A 22,188-nucleotide genomic window follows, 5' to 3' on the forward strand; every position below is an offset into this window, starting at 1 on the left:
CTCCGGAAAAGAATTTTAGGTTGAAGCCTTTTGCAAAACGCAAAATCCCTCTGTGAAGTAGTAACCCCCCATTATTGCATCTGTGGTGTTGTTTTTTTTTTAGGAATGCATGATCACGGGACCATACTGTTGGCACCTGTGGGCAAAATCATACCCTTGTCCCATGAGTTCAGGTCCCTCCAGGGATTACCAGGAGGAAGTCCTGTTTCTCGGTCTGTAGACTAGAACTGAGGAGCGAGTCCTGTAGGGCAACAGAGTGGTTTTCTCTTTTGACCATGAGGGTGTTGCAGGGTTTGAAGAGTCTTGGGTAGCGCAGTATAAAACCTGGATTCAAATCTTGACTCCACCACTTACTAGCTCATGCGGTTGAGCTGGTTAATTAATCTGTTTGAACCTTAGTTTATTTGCCTCTAAAATGGGCTTAATAATACCTATGACAGCATGGTTGGAAAGAGGAAGTGAAATAAAGCCTGCAAACCACTTTACAGAGTTCCTAGCACATTTTAAAGGTTAACAAAGGGAAGGCTTTTCATTCTCACTCCTCAGCAAACCCCCCATTGCAGATAAAGCTAAGATATTAAGAAATAAGACTCCCAAGTGAAGGACCACCCGAGGTTTGCAAGGCCTTTGGTGAGAGAGGGTAGAAGCTACAGGCCTCACAGCGGGCAGGATTCAGTAGCATCAGGAGCCCGTCCACCATGTTACCAGGCTATTTAAAATATGCCTCCTAGATCCCAGGCCTCTTCCACTCCTGTTCGCCCTTTGTGTTTAGCAGAGGCTTTTCAAAGGTCTACCCTGTACAGAGGCAGGGGTTCCAAGGAAGGCCTTCTGGCTCAGCGGGGCCAAACAAGAAAGGTGGAGCAAGCCAGCATCACAGGAAATCCCTAAGCGAGAGGACCTCCAGGCCTGGCCTCGTGGGCAGCCCTTGACTGCGGCGCCTCCCCCATGAAGATTCCCCCCAGAACTAATCACCGCAGGTTACAGTTTGAATTCATAAAGGAGGCTTTTCCACTTTCATCTCTCCACTTAGCTTCTGAGTATACTTAACTATTTCATACTTCACAGAAATAGTTTCCTGAGACACACGTGACTCTGCCAAGGGCTTCTTGTCTCATCACCTGATCATCAGATGGAAAAAAAAAAAGAGAAAAAGAGAGAGAGAGAGAGAAGGAGAGGGAGAGAGAGAAGAAAGAAACATCAGGGGCATCGTCTCCAGAAGGGCAGAAGGGGTTATAAAAGTCTCCCTGTAGCTCCTCAGCAACTCCCTTCCCTCTCAGTTCCTATGCACTGAGCACCTAATCTTCAAAATGCAGCCTGGATGGATGGCCAGCTCCTGCGGCATTGGGAGCTGGGGCTTCATGGGCTCATCAGCCAGTCCCTTTTTGAGGCTGCCTCTCCAAAGGCCGGTTGGTCAGATCAGTCTCTGGATCGCTGGAAGACAGCCCAGCTAGGGCCTCAGGCAACACAGCCTTGCTTCGGCCCCAACCTCCCTTGCCCTACTCCCCAGGTTTAATTTCATTTCCATCAGAAGTATAGAGAAGGACATTTTCAGCAGATCAAAGGGACAGAGTGAGCATGAAAGAAACACAGTCACAGGGCAGGAGCCGGTGATGTGATACCCACACAGAAAGCCTAGCTACTTCGGGGTCACTTTGCAGGTGGGGAAACAGTGTGGCCTGAAGCCATCTTTGAGGGTGGCAGCAATCTGCAAAGAGACTTGCTGCAGTTGGGAGCTTGGGGCACTGTTGCCCTGAGTGAGTCGGTTCTGCAGAAAAGAGGCAATTTTGCAAGCACTGAAGTCATCAACCTCATACCCTTCCTATGTCTCTGCCTCCCCTTCCTCTGTCGCGGTGCAGCATGCTTCCCAGAATTAAGAGAAGTCCAAGGCATTGCTCCATTATCTGTGTACTGCAGGGGTAAACAGTACAGTTGAGAAAATCAGACTTTTAAAATCAGTGAATAACATTCACTTATTCTATTCCGAAGTGTAACCATCCAGCACACAGGCATGTGCAAAGAAGAACTCCAAATCATAACAGGTGTCAAAAAAATCCCTGCCCAAAGCAAAAGAGGGTTCTGGCCTGCTGGCAATGATCTACATCTTGATGTAAGTGGTAGTTGTGTGGATATTCACTTTATAAAAATTCATGAAACTCTGCTCGTAAGATTTGTGCACTTGACCCCATGTTATATCTCAATTTTTTAAAAAAATTACAGAAAGTTTCTTGCCCTAGGATTATAAAATTTTATTCGTAAGAAAACTCCATGCCCTCCCTCAAGCCTATTTACTCTTGTTTTAGATAAAATTCAAACAAAGTGAATTCCATAATTTCATGGCCATCAGCAGTTGCCATGAGATGGAAGTGACTGAGTATGAGGAAGGGGCAGAGATAGATTCTACCAGCTTTGGGTGTACGGACAATGTGAAAAGTAGGGCATATTAAAGAAGGTAGACAGAACAGAGAGGAATAAACCAAAAACATAAAAATGAAACCCAGCAACACAAAATAAAACCATATCAGGCTCTTTAGCCTAAAAGCAAAAAAATAATCTCTGATTCAAAAAGATACATGCACCCCTATGTTGACTGCCACACTGTTTACAATAGCCAAGATATGGAAACAACCCACATGTCCATCAATAAATGAATGGATAATAGATGTACATATACACAATGGAATATTATTCAGTAATAAAAAAGAAAGAAATCTTGCCGTCTATGACAACATGGATGGACCTACAGGGTATTATGCTAAGTGAAGTAAGCCAGGTGGGAGAAAGCAAATACCATATGATTTCCACTTATATGTGGAATCTAAAAACATATTTTAATTGGGATATTTACTTTTGTATTACTGAACTGTAGGAGTTCTTCTGGACTCAAACAAGTCCTTCATCAGAAATGGGTAATATGGATACTTTTCCTAATCTGTGGCTTGTGGGGCAACAGCTCTTTGATACTCACCTTTCTCCCTAAAAAAAAAAAAAAAAAAAAGATTACCTAAATCGTTCCCTGAAAGAGGGGTAGAATGTAGACAAATGGAAAAAGGTGAGAGAATAAGCATAAACAAGCAAACCAAAAAAACCCCCAAACAGTTTAAGAAATGTTTAAAGTCAGAGCTATATGGAGAGTAGGATAGAACGGCAAGTTGAGCCAGGTCAGGGAGAATGTTATACTCAGAAATTTGGACTTTATTTTATATGCAGCAGAAAGCCATGGAAATTTTTCAAGAGACAACTGGACAATCCAAGTTCTGTTTTAGGGAAGTACTTTAACAGCAACAAAGAAAATAATTTTGAAGGCCAGATAACAAACACAGGGAATCCAGTTACAAGACAATTTCAACAGTCCAAGTGAGGGAAAATAAGGTCCTGAAACATAGTAAGAGAAAAAAGTCATAATTTGTGGGACTCGATCAACAGATCTTAAAACTAATGGAAGTTAGGGATGAAGGAGCAGGTTTAGGTGATGAGGTCTCTGAAGTTCTAAACCAGGTGACTGACAGACAGATGTCACAACACAGCTCAGAAAGGTAAGGGTAGGAGCTGCTTTTAAGAAACAATGTGAGTCAGGATCTGGGCTTGTATTGGTAGGTCTCTGGGACCTCTGCGCAGCCATGCCTGCCCTGTGGGAAGCTGAACTATTTTAATCTCCTTGAAGAAATGGCCTTGGAGATACGAAATCAGGAGTCTTCTGCCATCTGCAAGATCACTGAGACGATGGGAATCGAATAATTTTGACAAGGAATGAAGAAAACAAAACAAGAATTTCAGTGACATTGAAGGGGTAGGAAGAAGAACAAGAATAGGTTAAGGAAACTGAGAAGAAAATTGGTCCAGGAGTCGGAAGAAAACTGAAGCATTCAGTGTTGTGAATGCCCAGGCAAGATTCGGAGAGCGGGATCTCGGTGTTGTCAAATGCTTCAGAGAGGCTGAGAATTTGTAACCAGCCAGGAAAGTGTGCATTATGCTTAACATACTCTAAGAAGGAAGAGAAGGGTGTCTTATTTTTTTTTTTTCTTTTTATATGTTATATATTTTGGTAACATTTTCAAATTATAGTAAGTTTGAATTAACTTGTAAAATCATTTACGTAAGGAAAAACACGGAATTCCCTGATGGCAAATGAACCAGTGGAGTGGTTTTCAGACTCTTTTATTTCAACTAGATAATGTTTTCTTCAAACCAAACCTTTCCCAGAAGCCCAATTTCTGATACAAATAGTAGAAAAGCAGATCTTATTAAAGCTAATGGAACAGGAGCAGAGCCTCCACTACCACAACTTATCAATAGATGATAGATAGACAACAGATAGATGATAGATAGATAGAGATAAACAGATAGTTTTTAAACACTTCAATTCCCTAATACAATATAGTCTCTATGAGAGCAGGGACATTATCTGACTCACAAATGTCTTATCAGAGCCTAAAATAGTGCCTGGCACTTGTTAACACAAAACAAACATTAGTGAATAAATTAATCTGAAGCTCTCAACAGTGGTAGGGCAGAGAAGGAAGAAAACTGACATTTATTGACTGCTATATCTATATAGAGAATTCTAGGATATTTGCAATTCTGTAATTTGTCATATGAAATTACCATATGTAACACCAACTCTGTGCGTACATATTATTACCCACATCATGTACAGGAGGAAATATCAGCTTGAAGAGCTTCCAGGAAAACATGCATGTCTCAGACCCAGAAATCAAATTAAGAAGCATTTACTACCAAAACGCATGGCCTTGCTTCCTGGTGCCACCATGTCATGCCACCCTTTCCGTCTCACTCCTGAATAATAAACCTGGCTTCTGATGGTTGCTCTGGCACAATTAAAGAAGTTTTCTGACTCTCCACTGAGAAGCTCTTTATACCAGAGGACAGCGGACAGTCAAGAAAGGATAGAGAACAACAAAGCTACAGTAATAACTCACTCTTCTAGCTGATGCTAGTGTTGTTCAAGATGAGAAGAGAGGCAGGGCTAAGTCAATAAAGAGCAAACTCTTCTCTAATAAAATGTTCTTGCGCGCGCGCGCGCACACACACACACACACACACACACACACACACACACACACACCAGGGACCAATGAGAGAATGCTAGGATTTCTGTAGGCCAGCACAACATGCATGCATCTGTTACCAGCTCTGGTGCCATTGGATCAGTTACCTATTGCTATGTGCAAAAAAACACTCCCAAATTTAGAGATTTGAAAGAACAGCCACTTGCTTATCACACAATTCTGTGGGTGGGTAATTTGGACTGGGATCCGTCTAGCAGTTCTACTCCCCCAAGCCAGACTTCTGTTAGAGAAACGTGCACATCTACCTGCGGTTACCTGCTAGGCTGGTGCATAAGTTCCCTAGGTACCAAAACAGAGCACCATGGCCTGGGCGCCTTAGAGACTGACATGTATTTTCTCACAATCCTGGAGGCTTAAAGTCCAACAGAAAGGGGTCAGAAGGGTTGGTTTCTTGCAGATGGCCATCTTCTCCCTTACATTCAGACAGTCTTCCTTCTGTGCACACACACATCTGTGTCTAAATTTCCTCTTTGCCTACAGACACCAGTCATACTGGATTTGGACCCAACCTAAAAATTTCATTTTAACCTAATTACCTCTTTAAAGACCTGTCTCCAAATATGGTTTTATTCTCATTCTGGGGGTCAGGACTTCAACATACACATTTTGGGGAAAATATAATTCAGCACATAACGGTCAGCAATCAGCTGGATGGTCGAACGGCTTCAGCCGGCATGGCTCATCTTGGCTCCACATGCTCTCTCGTCCTCCAGAAAGCTAGCCTGGACGTGTCCACATGAGAGCAGGTACAAGCATCCCAAGAGAAGAGGACAAGGAATGCAGGACCTGCCCTGGCTTGAGCTCAAAACCAGTACAACATCCCTTCTGCCAAAGCAAGTCACAAACTAGCCCAGATTCAAGGTTTGGACAATGGGGACCATTTGTGACATCCATTACAGCCATTCCTTCCTTCCCACCCATGCCTACCCCAGGGAAACTCATTTAATACAGCTTTCATGACTAGGCTGAGACCCTGGAAAAACTATGCCTCAGTGAAATCTCTTCTCTAGCCCCATCCTCACAACCTCCTTTCCAGTGTGTCTCCTCTCCCTCCAACTCCCAGACCCTCCCTTGGCTTTCTACAGCAGAAAAGAATCTGGTGAAATCACTCATCCCGAGGGTAAATGAGTAGGCTGAAGTCAGTGCCCCTTCCAGAGAGAACTGCATTTTGTCTAAGTCTTAAACCAAAGAATGGATCACTGTGGCAGAATTTCTGGCAACCCCAGGGAACAGGAGAAACTTGCTTAAGCCCATGAAAATCGCTTCTTCATGTGGAGCTAGAGAATCCTTTTGTTAACTTTGCTAGTTACTTTCTATATGCTCAGCACATAGCTCTACAATCAGCAGCCATTCAATAAACACTTAGTGTTCTAGGGCCTAGGTGAAAGTGAAGTTCTAAGGTCTTTCTATGTAAGTGATCTTAGAAGAATATTAATATAACTGGGAATCAGATGTTCTGAGTCCCAGGCTACTCTTAGCTACCATTGGATGGCTGGACCTTACACAAGCTGGTTTTAGCTTTTCTGAATCTCAGCTGTTTTCTCATTTGCAAAATGACAAATTTCGTGAGACCATCTCCACGATTGCTTTGGGTCCTAATTTCCTATAAATTCTAATAAAGTCTTCATGGAAGGAGAGCCATGGTCCAACCTCTCTCCCTACAGCCAATCAATCCATTAAAATGTTTACTCAGTATGTGCAGTCCCATGCCTGGCTGGTACTTAGGCTGAGATGCTGAACTATGTGAACATTACAACTATGGCCATCCAGGAATGGGTCACAAACTGTCCCAGATTGTCTAGATTCTTGTGAGTGGCTCTCGGAAGATAATAAAACCATTAAGTTTAGGAAGTGTTGATGGATTTCTATCCACCAAGTATTTTCTATCTACCAAGTATTTTCTGTCTGTCCTTCCCTCTCAGCACTGCTCTTCCAAGCAACAGTCATGTTTAATGTGCATTTCTTAGTGTATACATTGAACTGCAGTCTGTTGTATACATTTTCTCTATATACACAATACATCTGTCTGTCCTGGATATACACAGCCTCCAACTTTAAACACCAGTCTGTATATACAATGTGGGTGGGTTGGGTTCAGGCCTGACCAGGATAAGGCCATGCACCCACATATATTTAATGGCCCTGTCTTGACAATCCACCATTAGAGCAAGTATGGGAAAAATAAACAGGGACAGGGTGTTTTTTTTTAAACCCAGCATCAAAAATTATTGAGTGATCTTGCTGTGAAATAGCCAGAGGTACTGTTAACAAACGAGAAGCTCTAAGCTCTATTTACTGTGTGGAAAGTAGTTCATACGCTTTATCATTGCTTAGAAGCTGTCAAGTTCCGTTAGTTGGGTGGACATGGATTGCCTCAAAAAGCATTTGCTATGCATTTGTTATGCATTTGTTTTCCAAGCATATTATACCTTCTCTGTAAGGTTAAGCCCAAGAGATAAAATGTTTAGAGGTTGATTTGGGGTTTACCAAGTGGCTCCCCTTTACAACCCAGACTCCAAAGGAAAAACAGAAGCTGAGTGCCAAGATGGATCACTATCAGAGCAAACTAAGATTTAGTTAAGCCTCTGTTAGACATTAACTGAAAGTGAATAAGATGTTTTTAAGCAGAGAATTATTCCTGTTCACCAACAAGGCTGTTTCTCCAGTTACCTTGAGGCTCCAAAATTCAATATTTCCAATCTACAGACTGTACTGTCTGCCTCCACAAAGATATCATGTGGCCTGGAATTCTAGGGGGTTCTCCTGAGGCCCTTGAGCATTCTTTCATTGCAAGGTTATTGCTCTGTGTACTATTAGCATGGCAATAAAGAACATATGCAGGGAAAAGTTTAGGACAAGATGAAAAGTAAAGAAAAAATGGCAGCGCCTTTTAAGCTTCTAGTCTCCTCAGCATAGAGTGGTGGAACAAATAGATTTTTTTTAAAAAATAGGAAGGCTTCCTTCTGGCTCTGGGAATGGGAGAGACCGGTCTTGCAACAGCTCAAGTGTACTTATCAGATAGAATACAATTGAGTGTTTACATGGAGTGGATGGTAACAGACCACACAGGAACTTTAAGAATTTCAAGAAGGTGAAGTACTTTCTTATAGGGCAGTAAGGGAAGGTATGCAGGCAGAATCCTAAAATGGCCCTCAACATTCCCATTCTCTGGTATGCATGCCCTGTATAATCTCTCCTCCTTGAGTGTAGGTGGGTCGGACCTAATCAGGTGAGCTCTTTCCAAAAAGGGTGTGGAGGTCATAGACAGAAGTCAGAGTGATGCCAAGCTGCAGCAGATGCTCTCCTGTTTGTCTTGAAGAAGCAAACTGCTACATTGCAGAGAGGACAGCATTGCAGACAATGGCAGACAGCCTTTAGTAGCTAAGAGAGGCCCTTGGCTGGTGGCCAGCGAGAAAGAAGGATCACATATCCTGCAATTGCATGGAGCTGAATTATGCTAATAACCTCATGAGCTTGAGGACCCTGAGCTCCAGAAGGGGATGAGACCCTGGACAAAGAGCCCATCTATGTTGTGCCTGGATGCCTGGCTGTGAGCCTGTGAGATAATAGTGGGTGTTGTTTTAAGCCACTACATTTGTAGTCATTTTTAACAGAGCCATAGAGCAGAAATAACATGAGCGGAGCAGAGAAGATATTGTTGACCACTTGAAGAAGTTCAAAGGAGGTAGGAAACAGTTACCCTGTGGAGAAAAGAGGAGGCAGGTAATGAAGGCAAAGGACCTGAAGTTATTACGCACATGATGTTATTAGGATAATATCATGAAAAAGGAGACCTTCCCCACCTTTTTTCTCACTGTGGTGCATGCAACACATTCACCTGGTGAGCAGGTCATGGGTCATGCCCATCACACGTCAAAGCACTGCGATCTATCAGTGTTGGTCGGTCATACATTGACAAATGATTAACTGGGGACAGAGTTAGCTTTCTGAAATGAAAATCTGATTAAAATGTATGAAATGATTTTCATGCCTGTAACCAAGGTAAGATCCAAATTCCTCAGTCAGCATATGAGGCCCTTCATATGCTTCTCATCACTCAACTTCCCCATTACATTCTAGCCAAGCCAAACTCCACACACACACACACACACACACACGCACGCACGCACGCACGCACGCACGCACACATACACACACCCCTTTCCCAAGCATTCTTACCTTGGGCAGATGGTTCCCTTCATAGGGACTGGCTTTCCCCACCCTCAGCCTCTCCCACCCAGCTTCCATCCCAAGCTCACTCAGTTATGGATCTTCCATTCTTTCTCTGAGATTGTGATCAAAGGCAATTTCTCCACTGAAGTCATCCCGTGTCCCCACCTGACAACACAGATATAAACTTTCGATCCTGCAGCATACTGAACACACTTCTGTTGGTCCTTAATAATGATATTAGCAATAATACTAACAATTGCTCATATCTACTGGGTATCCTTCTAAGGTCATGTCCTATGCTATCTTACATGCATTATCACATATTTTTATCACATTTTCCATGTTTACATGTTTCTCTACTAAATGGTGAATCTCTCAAAGGCAAGCATGATGCCTTTTTCATCTTTGTATCCCCCAGAGCTTTTTGCAGAGTATAGTAGGCACTCAAAGCATACTTCATAAATGAGTTAAGAGAGTCAGAAGTGGGCCTGGAATTCAGGTCTATGGATCACAGTGCAAAATTATTTGTACCATCATGATAAAATGAATGCGCAAGGGCTTTGTGAAATAACAAAATACTATGTGAATGGAAGGTGGAAGGTGCTGACCCAACTCCCCCTTTCTTATCTCCTGCCTCTCTTACTGCCAAAATAATGTTAGATTATATGAAACCTTATCAGCAGTGCTTCTCTGCTCTACCTTGCCCAGGACCCCAAAAATACAAAGAAGAACGTGTGTGTGTTCATGAAGCGTCATGACGAACAGTACCAGGAGAATCAGGTACCTAGGGAACGGGGTACAGCAGTCTGGACACGTGTGTAGAGAACCCGGAATCCCTCAAACATCCAGGAATCCCAAGCAGCAGAGGAAAGCAAGATCCCAGGCGAGGACCGTGCCTGTGCTCACCTCCTGCTCAGGGTTCTGTGCTGAACTCCAAGCACTGCAGTGGTCAGGAAGGCAGTGGACGTAACTCTCAGATGAGCTGTGACCAATTCATTATCACCTGAGTAAGTAGACTTCTCCTTATTCAAGTCCTGTGCTTTAGGGATAGGTAACAGAACCATTCTGTAGAACTATCCTGGCCTTTGTCTCTTGCTCATGTGTTTAAGCAAAAGTTGAATATTAAAACAGCTACCAGCCAACATTGTGCTCTGATCTGCTGACCCAAGGGCTCAGCCAGAAAAATGAGAGAAAGGATTTTTTCCTCTCAATTTAATATAACAGACTCTATTAGGACTTCACATTTCTTTCTTCTTCTTTTTGTTTTCCCCCAAATAACAAGGTATACAATTCTTTGCTTGTTTGGCAACTGCCTGTGACTTCCTCCAACCCTCCCTCCTTCCCACCCTTCTCCCTGCCGCCTCCCACCCACCGCACAGAGCCCAGATTGGTAGAACGTCTCTAAATGTGGGCTGCACAAGCAAATATTTGATGGGCTGAGAATGGAAGAAAAAGAACATATTAATATCCAACTTGCATAGTCTGCACTGAGCTTAGAAAGAGCAAATTAAGACCAATTAAAGATATGACCCTTAGGAATAGTTTGCAAGACGCTACTTTATTTTACGTAGGAGAAAACATTCTTACAGCTTTTTACCCAAGGAGCAGAGGGAAATAGCCTAATCTTTGACATTATGTTTGACTGTAATTCTTGTCTCCTGTTCAATTCAAGAAAACTTATGTACCAGAAGGGACAGGTACCAGAAGGGACAGAGAGATGAGAAAGAAGTAGTCACTACCCTCCAGAAACTGACGATCTAGTAGCGGACTGTGACTGATAAATAAGTAAATAAATAAAGCAGAACCAAAATAAATGCTACCTTTAAGGATGGAGGCAAAGGGAAATGTAAATAAGGAAAATTACATTTATTGGAGTGGTCATCTGATGCTTCTCAACTTCCCTTTTCTGGAACATGGGACAACCAAAATCTATTCCAATTCAAATTTCTGAACAACAAAAAATGTCTTATTTTCTACTATAAAACAATGGCTGCATTGCTAGGAAATAACATATCAAAACATAGCATTACAAAACAATTATTCTGATTGGGGGAAAAAAAGGGTTGGTCTAGAGACTTTTAGATATGTAATAAAAGCTATTTTTTCCTGAAGGAGTTTGAGCAATAAAAATGTTTTTATTAGGTCTAAGTGTGTTTTGTTATCTCAGGCAATATACTGGTTCATCAAAACTGACAAAAAGAAACCTAAACATACCCAGGAAAATCTGAGTAGTACATAAGATAAGAGCAAAATCATTAATTTCTGAGATTATCAAAATCGATTGCAGCTCCATTTGGGGAAGATGTTCCTTGCTAGTTTCTGGTCCCTTCCATATCCCTCCCTGTGAAGGCAGGATACACAGTTGGACTGTTGAGCTCTGGAGTGACCGCATAACTTGCTTTGGCCAATAAAACGTGGGCAGCAATGATAGGTGTCAGTCCCAAACAGGGCTTTTAGAGGTCCACCATGACTGTTGCCTTCTGCCACCATTATCGAGAGTACCCCAGCCATAGAATGCCTCTTCAGCAAGAGTTCTGGGGTAAAGCTGACCGTGGAGCAGACCCCAGCCAACTCAAGGTGTGGACACAGCGCACAGCTAGAGAAATAAACTTTTGGTGTTGTAAGCCAGTGAGATTTACAGGCCGTTTGCTCCCACAATAACCCACTTCATTCTGATGGAAACGCAAAATAAAGATACATGGCTTGAGAAGATAGCAAATCAAACAAAACAACTCACATAAAAAAGCTTCCTGAAAGTCCAGTGGTAGTTCCCAGTTGTGATCCTTATTAGAATTAAAGTCTACATAATACCACCATTTTTTGCACTCTATACCACCTTTCATACATTATCTTATTTAATCCTCTCAACTATGGTCATGAGGTAGATTTAAATCTCCATTTTATAGGTAAGAAAACTGAGAGCCAAAGAGGGTAAGTGATTGGCCCAGTGTCATTCCCCTTTCAAGTGCCAAGAGCGGGAATTTAATGTAGTCTGTTTGATTCCAAGTCCTGCTTTGGTATCCCTCTTCCACAGGGCTAATTAAGGAATAAGCGAACTGGCCACACAAAGTGACCTCTGAATACAACTTTGAAGTAATAAAAACTGGGGTCATGCTAATGTGATATAAATTAAATTCCTTAGCCGGTCTGAGACTTAGTTGTCTCATCTGTAAAATGGAGGAAACAGTATTTCCAGTGCTGTTAGAGAATTAAATATGCGTACTGTTATCAGCACACTGTCTGGCACGTATCAGCGCTCAGTTAATGACTTTTAGTATAGTCAGTGGCATATCTGGACTGAAGAGAGACCCATTCTTTCTGGGGCCCCTAGAAAAAGCATCCCCCTCCTGGGTGCCCATGAAGCCAGGGCCGCAGCAGTAGCCTGAATCCATAAAGATGCAGGGCCGGGTTCTCAGGCAGGATGGATGTCCCCTGCGAGGAGAGAGCCCCAGGGGCAGTGCAGGGGAGCAGACCTAACTACCCCTTCAGTCTAATATGCAGAGCACAAGCGGGACATCCATCAGCAGGCCTTCTAACAGATGGACCCGTGAAATACAGGAACTGTTGGGTACCTATGGCCAGAACCAGAGCGCTCAGAAGAACTGGGCCTGGCTGCGGATGAAGGCGGAGGGAGAGAGAGGCAAACAAGGGTGAGTTTGTGACGTGCCCTGGCCCCTGACTAGCAATGAGCTGATGGAAGCAGCCATGGGACTAATGACAGGAGGTAATGATGATGAAAAGCACTTAAGCAATGGGCCTTCAAGTAGCGGCTGTTGTTGCTGAAAGCTGTCTGCCCTGGAACAAAGCAATTAGTCAGTCACCCCACCACCCAGCCCCTCCTCCACCCGCCTCCCTTTTCCTACCTTTCCAGACCTCAGACCATTCATCCCTTTGTCTCACCACCCCAGACTGCAGCAGCCCAGACCCAGCAAACAAAGCTGCACCAGCTGGGGCCCAGCCTATACCCGCTGCCTCCCAAACTAGCAGTGCCTGAGGCCAGCGGGCCTCTGAAGGGGGAACCGGCCTTGGTGGGAACCTTAAGGTCTCACGGCTTTGCCCTGAAGTTTACATGAAAAAGTTACCTGTGCATTTAAATATTTCAGTATAAGGCACTCGCTTTGTCCCATAGCACCAACAGTAGATCAAGTGGTTTTCACAGCTAGGAGGGCAATTCTGAGCAGTAAATTAGGGAGCAATTTTGGGTATGAGCATCTCAACCCAAAAATAAAGAGTACTAGGCTGGAGGTGAAGGAGTCCTATTCTGGCTCCTGCTTCTCTTCATCCTTTAAGACTTCCCTTAAACATTTCTGTTCTTGGAATCCTTCCCTCATCCATGCAAACTGTCCTCTCCCGGGACACCCCCATTACAACAGGTATTTCAATATAATGCCCCATGGTAATCACTGCTTCACGTCTACCTTTCTGTCTTCCTTTCTCTCAAGACTATGAGCTCACTGATGGCCAAGACTATTTTTGTCCTTCTTTTTGTCCTCAGTATCCAGCACATGGATGCTACGCAGTACCTCATTCAAGTTTCTGAGATACAGGACTGCCAAATCTATCAAGTAAAGATAATCATGTATACCCTGTGATAGGTTCCAGTTTTGGTATTTGGGAATCAAATATAAGAGCAAAACTAGAGCATTCGGAAATGCACATTAATAAATGGATTACAAAGGTTAGGCATTGAACTTCTCTGCTTTCCTCATCCATCCAGGCAACATTTTCTTTGAGCACATCTTATGGGCTAGGTAGGCATTATGCTGGTACAGATAGAGCTCCTCTTTGAAGCTCCTCCAGCTAAACTCACTGCCTTAGCCCCATCACTTTGCTTCTGGCCATGGCCCAAACCAATGAACCCACTCTTGATGGACTCTGCTCCCCCTTGCTGATGTCTACACCATAGTTCCAAGCTGTCTGCCTGCCATCCATGGAAAGATCAATCATCATATTTTGAGTGTCAGCTACAAGTAGGGCATGGGACAAAGCACGGAGACAAGATATAAAATATGCAATGGGTAAGATACTCTTCTCCACAAGAAGACAGAAAAGAATAGAAACAGAAGAAAGAGTTGGAACATGTACACTAAAAAAATTACGATGCAATTCATAGATATTCAGAGAAGGAGAGGTTTCATTAACTAACCCTTTAGAAATTCTTAAAGAGGTGACATTTGAGTTTGGTCATGAGGAACTGAAAGACCTCTGGAGGCAGGTATTATGAAAGGAAAGTGATTCTCAGAAAATTAGAGCCATGAGGTGGCTTACAGAATCAATCCTCAGTCTCTTGGTTGTACAGATGGGGACACTGAGGTATAGAGATTCAGTAACTTGCCCAAGGTCACTTAGCTTGTAACTGGCAGGGTTGGGATACAAAGTTTCAGCCCACACTTTGGCCAGCAAATGACATGACTAAAATCTGCTTTAAGCAAAAGACTAGGGAGCCAAAGAGGGCCAGAAAACAGAAAGAGGAAGAGGGGTGTGGAGAAGAAAGAGAGAGAGAAACAATGAATGAGTTAAAATCAAATAAAATCTTTAAAACAAAAAAAGTCCCAGAGGAGAGGAGGCCATTTAGGAATCTACCACTAAAGGCTAGAAGCAAAATAATGAAAATTTGGGTAGAGGTGGTAGCTGTAGGAATGGGAAGAAATGGATAATTCTGGAAAAGTGGTGTGTTAATCCATCCCGGCTGCTGTAACAAAGTACCATAGACTGGTATAAACAACAGAAATTTATTTCTCACAATTCTGAAGCCTGGAAGTCTGATAGTGCCAGCTTAGTTGGGTTCTAGTGGGAATCCGTGTCCTAATTCACAGACAGCAGTCTTCCAGCTGTGCCCTCACACAGCCCTGGGTTCTCTTTTATAAGGGCGCTAATCCTGTTCCTGAGAACCCCATCTTCATGACCTAATCATCTCCCAAAGTTCCTGTCTCTTAACACCACCACCTCCGGGATTAGGTTTCAACACAGGAATTTGGTTTAGGACACAAATTGATCCCATACTAGATGGGTTAAAAGACAGTAATAACTGATTGCAGTGAGAACGGATGTGCAGAATTCCAAGATTTCAAGCTCAAAGAACAACTTAGAAAATAATTTAGAATTCTATATTTTCCTAAGCATACTGCCACAGATTATGAGCAGGTCTCCATTAGGAACAAAAACCCACCCAACATGATTGTTTCTTGCCTTGGGAGAAAAGCATGCAGGCAGATGAGAAGTGGGGTGGGATGTTTCTCACTGTAAAGCTCATCCATGGGGCAGTAATAATATCAAGTTAGTAAATAATTGATCTCAAATGAGTAAGCAGGTTTTGGAGTTGTATGACACATCACACTTCCTTCCTGTGTGTGCTGAGTTGTGACACAGCACACCACACAGGGTTAGGCTATTCTGACTGCTCTGAGAGGCTTTGGGGCATATAGATGTGTAAATTCCTCTAATCCTTTTTCCAATCAGAAGACACCAGCTTTGTTGAAATAGAGCCATGTTCAAATGTAGAATGTGCCCAAACATGACAGAGGCATTGTTTCCTCTCCCCCAGCCCCTCTGTATGTTAAAAGCATCTATTAAAAAGTGTCTGGGATGGAAGACACCCAACACACTGTCATTAATTTCAGGAAATAAAATTACACCATATGAAGGGTTATCATAAGGAAGATGGTGACCAGCTGTTCTCCGTCTCCTCTGGGTTAGAACAAGAGAAAGCGGGAGGGCGTTCAATTTGAAATTGAATTGGGAGTGGGAACTTGACAGAAGGAAGGATGCATAGCCAATGAGGATACAAGACAAACAGTGGAGTTGTGGTAAATGGGGACTTGAGGTGGGGGTGGGGCAGGGCACCTGCCTGTCGGCCCAAAGCAGAGGGAGGCTTTATGCCCTCCCTCCCTTTGGGTGCCAAATGGCCTTAGAATATCTCTCTTGTTTCACCTCTTTCTAGAAAAATGCTGCTTGTTCTTTTTCACTAAGTTTAGAAACAATTGAGGCATTTTCATTTTAATATAGATCAAAGCCCTCCAGTAAATGAATGAAGCAGAGGGGGATTATCAGAGGCCCCTTCTCCAAATAGCGCATAATCTTATGTAGCTCCCGGTCCAGGCTTGCCCAGAATGCTCAGAACCTGCGTGGATTTGGAAAATAGGCAGTATCAATTTGCAGTTCCTACTGATCTAAGGAATCGCCCACGCTAGCCTAGACCAAGGCTAACTTTTGAATAACCTAGTTCATTTATGAGTCACCTACAAATCTTCTCTGGTACCCAACTTTTCATTTTTAGACATGCAGAGCCGCAGACTCCACCAAAATGTATTTTAACAAGTGATTTCTATCAGTCATCTACTCCCAGTATGAATGCAAATCACTTGTTCTTTGTCTTCCAGGTATATTTATATATCATCTGTGATTCTCAGTATGGAACCAAAGGCCTGGTTCTCTAGTCAAGAAATTTCAAAATACCAGCAAAAAAGTGGGGAGATTTTTCTAGATCCTGAAACTGCAGAAAAGAATCTTCTAGATCCTGAAATTGCACAGAAAAAGGGAGCAGTTTGCTCCTCCTACCTCTCAAAGCTGTGCCATTATAATAGATCCTCCGTTACAACTGAAACCCCATTAAAAGTGAAAGGAAATCAGAACACTCTTCAAAGGGGGGGGGGGAGAAAATAAACACACACACAAAAAGAATTGGACCCCCGCATGATGCTAGGAGACAGTCTTGGGAATTAATCACTGCCGTGATCACCCACCTAAGTCAGAAATCATGCAATGTAGACAGAAGTAAGGCAACTACCCAAGTATATACACTGTCCATGAAGCAGGAACAGAGTCCCGGGGGCCTTCAGAGAACAGAGAGGGAAGTAGAGTTGGCTGGATCAGAAAGAGCACATGCGAGAGATGGTATTTTGGTAAAACTAGGCTGGGAGTCAGCAGAGCTCCCTGGGGAAGGGGTCGAGAGAAGAGCAGTCTAGGCCAGCAGAGCAGTACGAACAAAGGTTTGGGGAGAGCTGGGCTGGAAGCATGAAGAGATTTGTTTAGCTGGTATCTGAGGTACAATAGGGAGCAGTAGGAAATTACCCTGGGAAGGCAGGTCAGGGCCATGCCTTAGGTTGTCCCAAATCCCACCAGGATGAGGAGCTTGCACCCCACTCAAGTTGACCTGGGGTGACTTGAAGATTTTGAGATGGAAACAAGCCAGGCGTCAAGGAAACCACAAGATCGGAGCTGGCTCTTTGCTGCTTTCATAAGAGGTTCTCTAATTCTCTTACCTGTTAACAGAATTGTTGGGGTTTACCTTCTCCCTGGGGTTTGCCTTGCTGCTCACATAACAGCTAGCCAGGAGGGACCACAGATTAGCCTGTTTCTAACCATGCTTCTCAATCCTTTTCTTAAAGGGCCTGAGCTCCCCATTTGGGTCTAAAACAGAAGCAGCTCTAATTGAAAAGAACAGAAGGAGAAACGCTTTTGAATAATAATCCTTGGCACACAGATTGCCTTTTTTCTTGCATGGAGGAACGATTTCATTGAAAAGCCTGGCATTGCCCCCATGCTGAAGACTGTTGGTAACCAGTAAGAGAAACAGAAGTACAGTGAAGCATGGGGCAGGGGAGAGATGAAACCTGGGAGTCTGCTTGCCTCTCCCCCCAAAGTAAGAGACCATGTGCCTCCGTTTTCCCTGGCAATTCAAAAGCAACCATGAACCCAGTCTCCGAATCAGCAGGAACCTTGAGCACAGTGAGGTCAGAGAGCCAGTTTGGTCCCTTCCAAATCAAAGCAACATTCATTTTGTTTTTAAGCACTGTAAAGTTGGTTGACGATAATTTGCACCCCTGCTGACAATCTATGTCAAAGTTTCAGCCTCCCTAGAAATGGCTGTGATCTGAACTCTTTCAGGGAAAAGAAAGAAAGAAAACATACAGCCCCCACATAACTCCAGCCCTTTTAGTAGACAAGTTGACAGAGTCCTTAACTAGCGTCTCTCTGGGTCCCCACCGTAATTACAGGCTGGAAAGGAGAGCTGTGTTTCATGTAATTAGAGGCTGTTTGGGCTTCTGTCCATTAGGGAACAAAGAGGAGGAAACATTTTCAAGAACTTGATGCCAAACATTTTTCACTGGGGAATTTTACTCAATTACTTGCAAAATAATCTCAAAGATGGTCATTTCATCATTAAAACGTTCTTTAAAAAATTTACCCCAGACTTGTTTAGAGCTGATTTTGACTGGTGGCACTTTGGAAATTATGTGCTTGATTTAGCGCCATCCTCTCCAAAAACCATACCAACCACGCCCCCTTCCCCATCACTGCTCCACTTCACTGAGTCAGCCTCTCACTTTTCACCTGCCCAGACGTCGATGAAGATATACAGCAGACAACTCTTTAGCAGTTCCCTCTCCCTCTGACATCAAGGGAATCCATCAACCTGGAAAAAACAAAAGCCCTGGGGAGGTGAGGAAAGGAGAGAGCGGGCTGATCACCAGCAGCCCTTTGGGAAAGGACTAGAATTAAGAAAGAGTTTTCTTTGCTGAAAGAAATCTCTTTAAAGCCTGATACGGCTCGTCCAACAGGGAATGGGAAACAGGAGAAAGAAACCTACTTAAGATAACCTTAAAACTCAAGGTATCTGAGCCAAGAACTTTGCAGAGAAATGCATTCCTAACTGTATGGATCTCTTCCAATACTGTAGCATTGGTGACCCAAACACTATCAAAATTTCCATCAAGTACCCCGTTATCCCCTCTTACAACTAACCAAAATTCTCCTCTGCCTGCAAAGGGAGATTCCACCCCCACCCCCACCCCCGTAGCTCTCCTTAGCCGCTTCATCCTACCCTGTCCTCTCCTTTCTCAATGTCTATTTTCACTTACAGTCACTACCACAGCCTGCAGCTTCTCACACTAGTCAATGTCCCTCTCATGAGCAGGGCCCAGAGTTGTAGACACTTTGTAAGACCGACATAGATTCTTTCGTAGTCCCACTTATCAGGATGTGTTAAGACCAGATGGCGTGTAGAGGTGGGATATACAACCCCTTTGAATATCTGCTGTGTAGTCATCCTATCGCCACATAAGGAGAAGCAGGTGCACTTCATATAGGAGTTAGAAAATTGGAATTGCCACTTGGAGAAGGTAAGGAAGGCGTTAAGTGGGAAGGAGGCAGAGGAATAGAAAAGGGCCCCTTGAGCCTGCAGAGGGGTCTGCTTTCCCATAAGCCTCATGAGGCTGATACATCAAAGGGAGAGAGAGGAGATGGAGCCTGTTGGGTGTGTTTTGGAAAGATGCTATCATGAAAGGTGCTCCTGAATCAAATTAATACCGCATTTTCTGTGGTTGGGAACAGGATCTGGTGAGTCTGTGCGTGTAAAGAAAAGGCATTTGTGGAATTTATGTTCTCCCTAAGTATGGAAATTTGATTACCAGCACCAGAGATACTCTAGACAGGTCAGATAGGAAAAGCATGGGAAGTCCTTTATTTTATAGCTGTAGGAAAAATGTGTTTTTCTATCCTGGTGTCTTTACATCCTCTCCCATTACTCCCTCCTCACCAAACACACACACACACACATACACTTTGTTTCTTTTCTCCTCAATAACCTATAACAAATTTTTTTTCTCTCTCCAAATTTCCCCACCCCTAGCATGTAATGCTCATTCTCTTTTCTCAAATTATTTAAAACTATCAGGCATTCAGTGTCGTGCTACAATGTTGTCACCTCCATAAACTGACTCAGATGGCTTTGACAAAACCAGCATTATCCCCTCTCTGAAGTCCTCCTGCAGCAAGAGCCTGCACTCCGTTCCCTGGCACATGCTCGCTGTGTGGGGGGGCTGTGGATGTGGGGGAGCAGGGGCGGGGGTGTACACACGCACATGCTGTGCCCATTGGAACCGAAGTTTCTTAAAGTCTAGGCAGGAGAACTCCTTGAACATACAGTAGGCCTCAATAAATGCTAATTGACAATTTGAACATGGATCAAACCCAGATATCTATGATTATTCCCCACTATGTCCACTACTGAGCTCTAGGTATTTGGAAAATATCGCATTCTCATTTCCCTTTGTCAGTGATGAAGGGGACCTCGGCAGGCCAAGAGCTCTCACCCCTTTTCCAGATACTCAGCCCCCCCAGGAACTTGCCCATCTCCCCTGACTCAGGAAGGACATACATGCCATTTCCCATCGACAAGGACAAGGACCCTCCAAAAGTCTTGGGGTCATAGAATCTCAAGGAATCCCACCTGGACAACATATTCATTCCACTGCAAAGGACAGCAGGTCACTATCCTCTCCCCATCCCCAAGTTTCTATATTTTTCCATAAAAACAGGAAGTTCAATTATTTCCAAAGTTTTGGCAAAAAAATTGCTACTGCTCTTCCTTTTATATCTTCGACTGATTCTTTCTAAAGCAAATGGAACTGACCCTCAAGTGGATGACACTGGGCATGCGTGATGCAGCACCCTCTGGGTTTATGAAGCCGCCTGTGCAAGGAGGGGGTGCACCCTGCCCTGCTCCCGCTCCCACATGAAGGGCCAAGTCTCTGATGGCCTTATAGCCACTGCTGTGGGCCTGGAGCTTCCTAGCTCTGTGTCTCCACTTTCAGGGATAATCAGAAAAGAGGGAACAATTTTAGGACCATAATACAAACCATACATTCTCCATTCCAGCCAACCAGAGTTTATATTTTGACCTCTATATTTTTACTCTTCTTTTTACTTTTCAACTGATTCACAACTTAGTGAGGATGTACGAGCTAAGAGTAATTAGCACCCTGAAAAATCCCAACAATCAATGCATTAACTGAGAAATCCTGAAATAGGCATAGACCGGCGTTCGGAACCCAAAGTAGCCCCTGGAATTCCTGACGCTTCTAGGCGGTGGGAGCAGAGACTTCAGGATATGGTGTTTCGGTTAAGTGTGGGACACATGGGATTTGATCTTGCAGGATCAGAGCAGCTTTTTGTAGCTGTGTCCGTGGGCAAAAGTGACTGTTTTTTGTTAGAGTTACAGGCTATTTTTAAAAGTCTCAGGCCTGTTTTAACAGATGCTGGGATTTTCATACACCAACTGAATGAATCTTAGAATGAGGCACAGGCTACTCGGGCCTCTGCCAGCTTTTTATCATCTAGAAATTTAAACGGCTGTACTTACAGGACCAGAAAGGATACCCCACATTGCAAGGCTGAAAGGAAGCCTGAAACAGAGGGTATATGTTCCAGAATGTTCTTTGTCCTCTTATTTTGAGTAGGAATCATTATTATAATTTTTATAATACAACTTATAATTTTCTGTTTTTTATCTCTAATTTTATATTGATTAAGTGTACCATTTAAGTCTAGTGGAATGCAACCTGGGGTGAAGTGGACATCACCTGGAGATGGAAAATAAGCATTTAAAGTGGCCTTTTGACATCAATTCTGAATGCAGTAGCAGGTCATGATATCATATTGTCTTCTGATGAGAAAAGGCTGAGTGCATGTGTGCCTGTATATGTGACAATACTAATAATAAGAGCTACCACTTTTTAAGTGTTACCTTCCCATCCATTCTAAGTGCTTTACATGTACTTATTTTAGCAACTCTATGAGGTGGTTGCTATCATCATCCCCATTTTACGGCTGAAGACACTAAGGAATTAAAAGGTTTAAGTAACTTTCTTAAGGATGTAATAAAACAAAAATGGTTGAGCCAAGATTCAAGCTCAGTCAGTCTGAGTCCAGAAGTTACACTTTTCATCACTCAACTTTAAAAATAATTATTTAGGCACGGACATTTTTGAAACTAAATGTGTGAGAAGAGAAACCAACGAACAGAAGGCACCAGACAATCTTGCGGGGCCTTCTCCACATTCCCCCGTGTGACTGTAGCTAATGGAACCATGGGTAGACACTTGACACAAGAGCCATGGGTACGTGGGCTGATGAGCATCCTATGATG

This window comes from Manis javanica, chromosome 11 (genome assembly GCF_040802235.1).
Source record: "Manis javanica isolate MJ-LG chromosome 11, MJ_LKY, whole genome shotgun sequence".
In the NCBI taxonomy this organism is placed as follows: domain Eukaryota; kingdom Metazoa; phylum Chordata; class Mammalia; order Pholidota; family Manidae; genus Manis; species Manis javanica.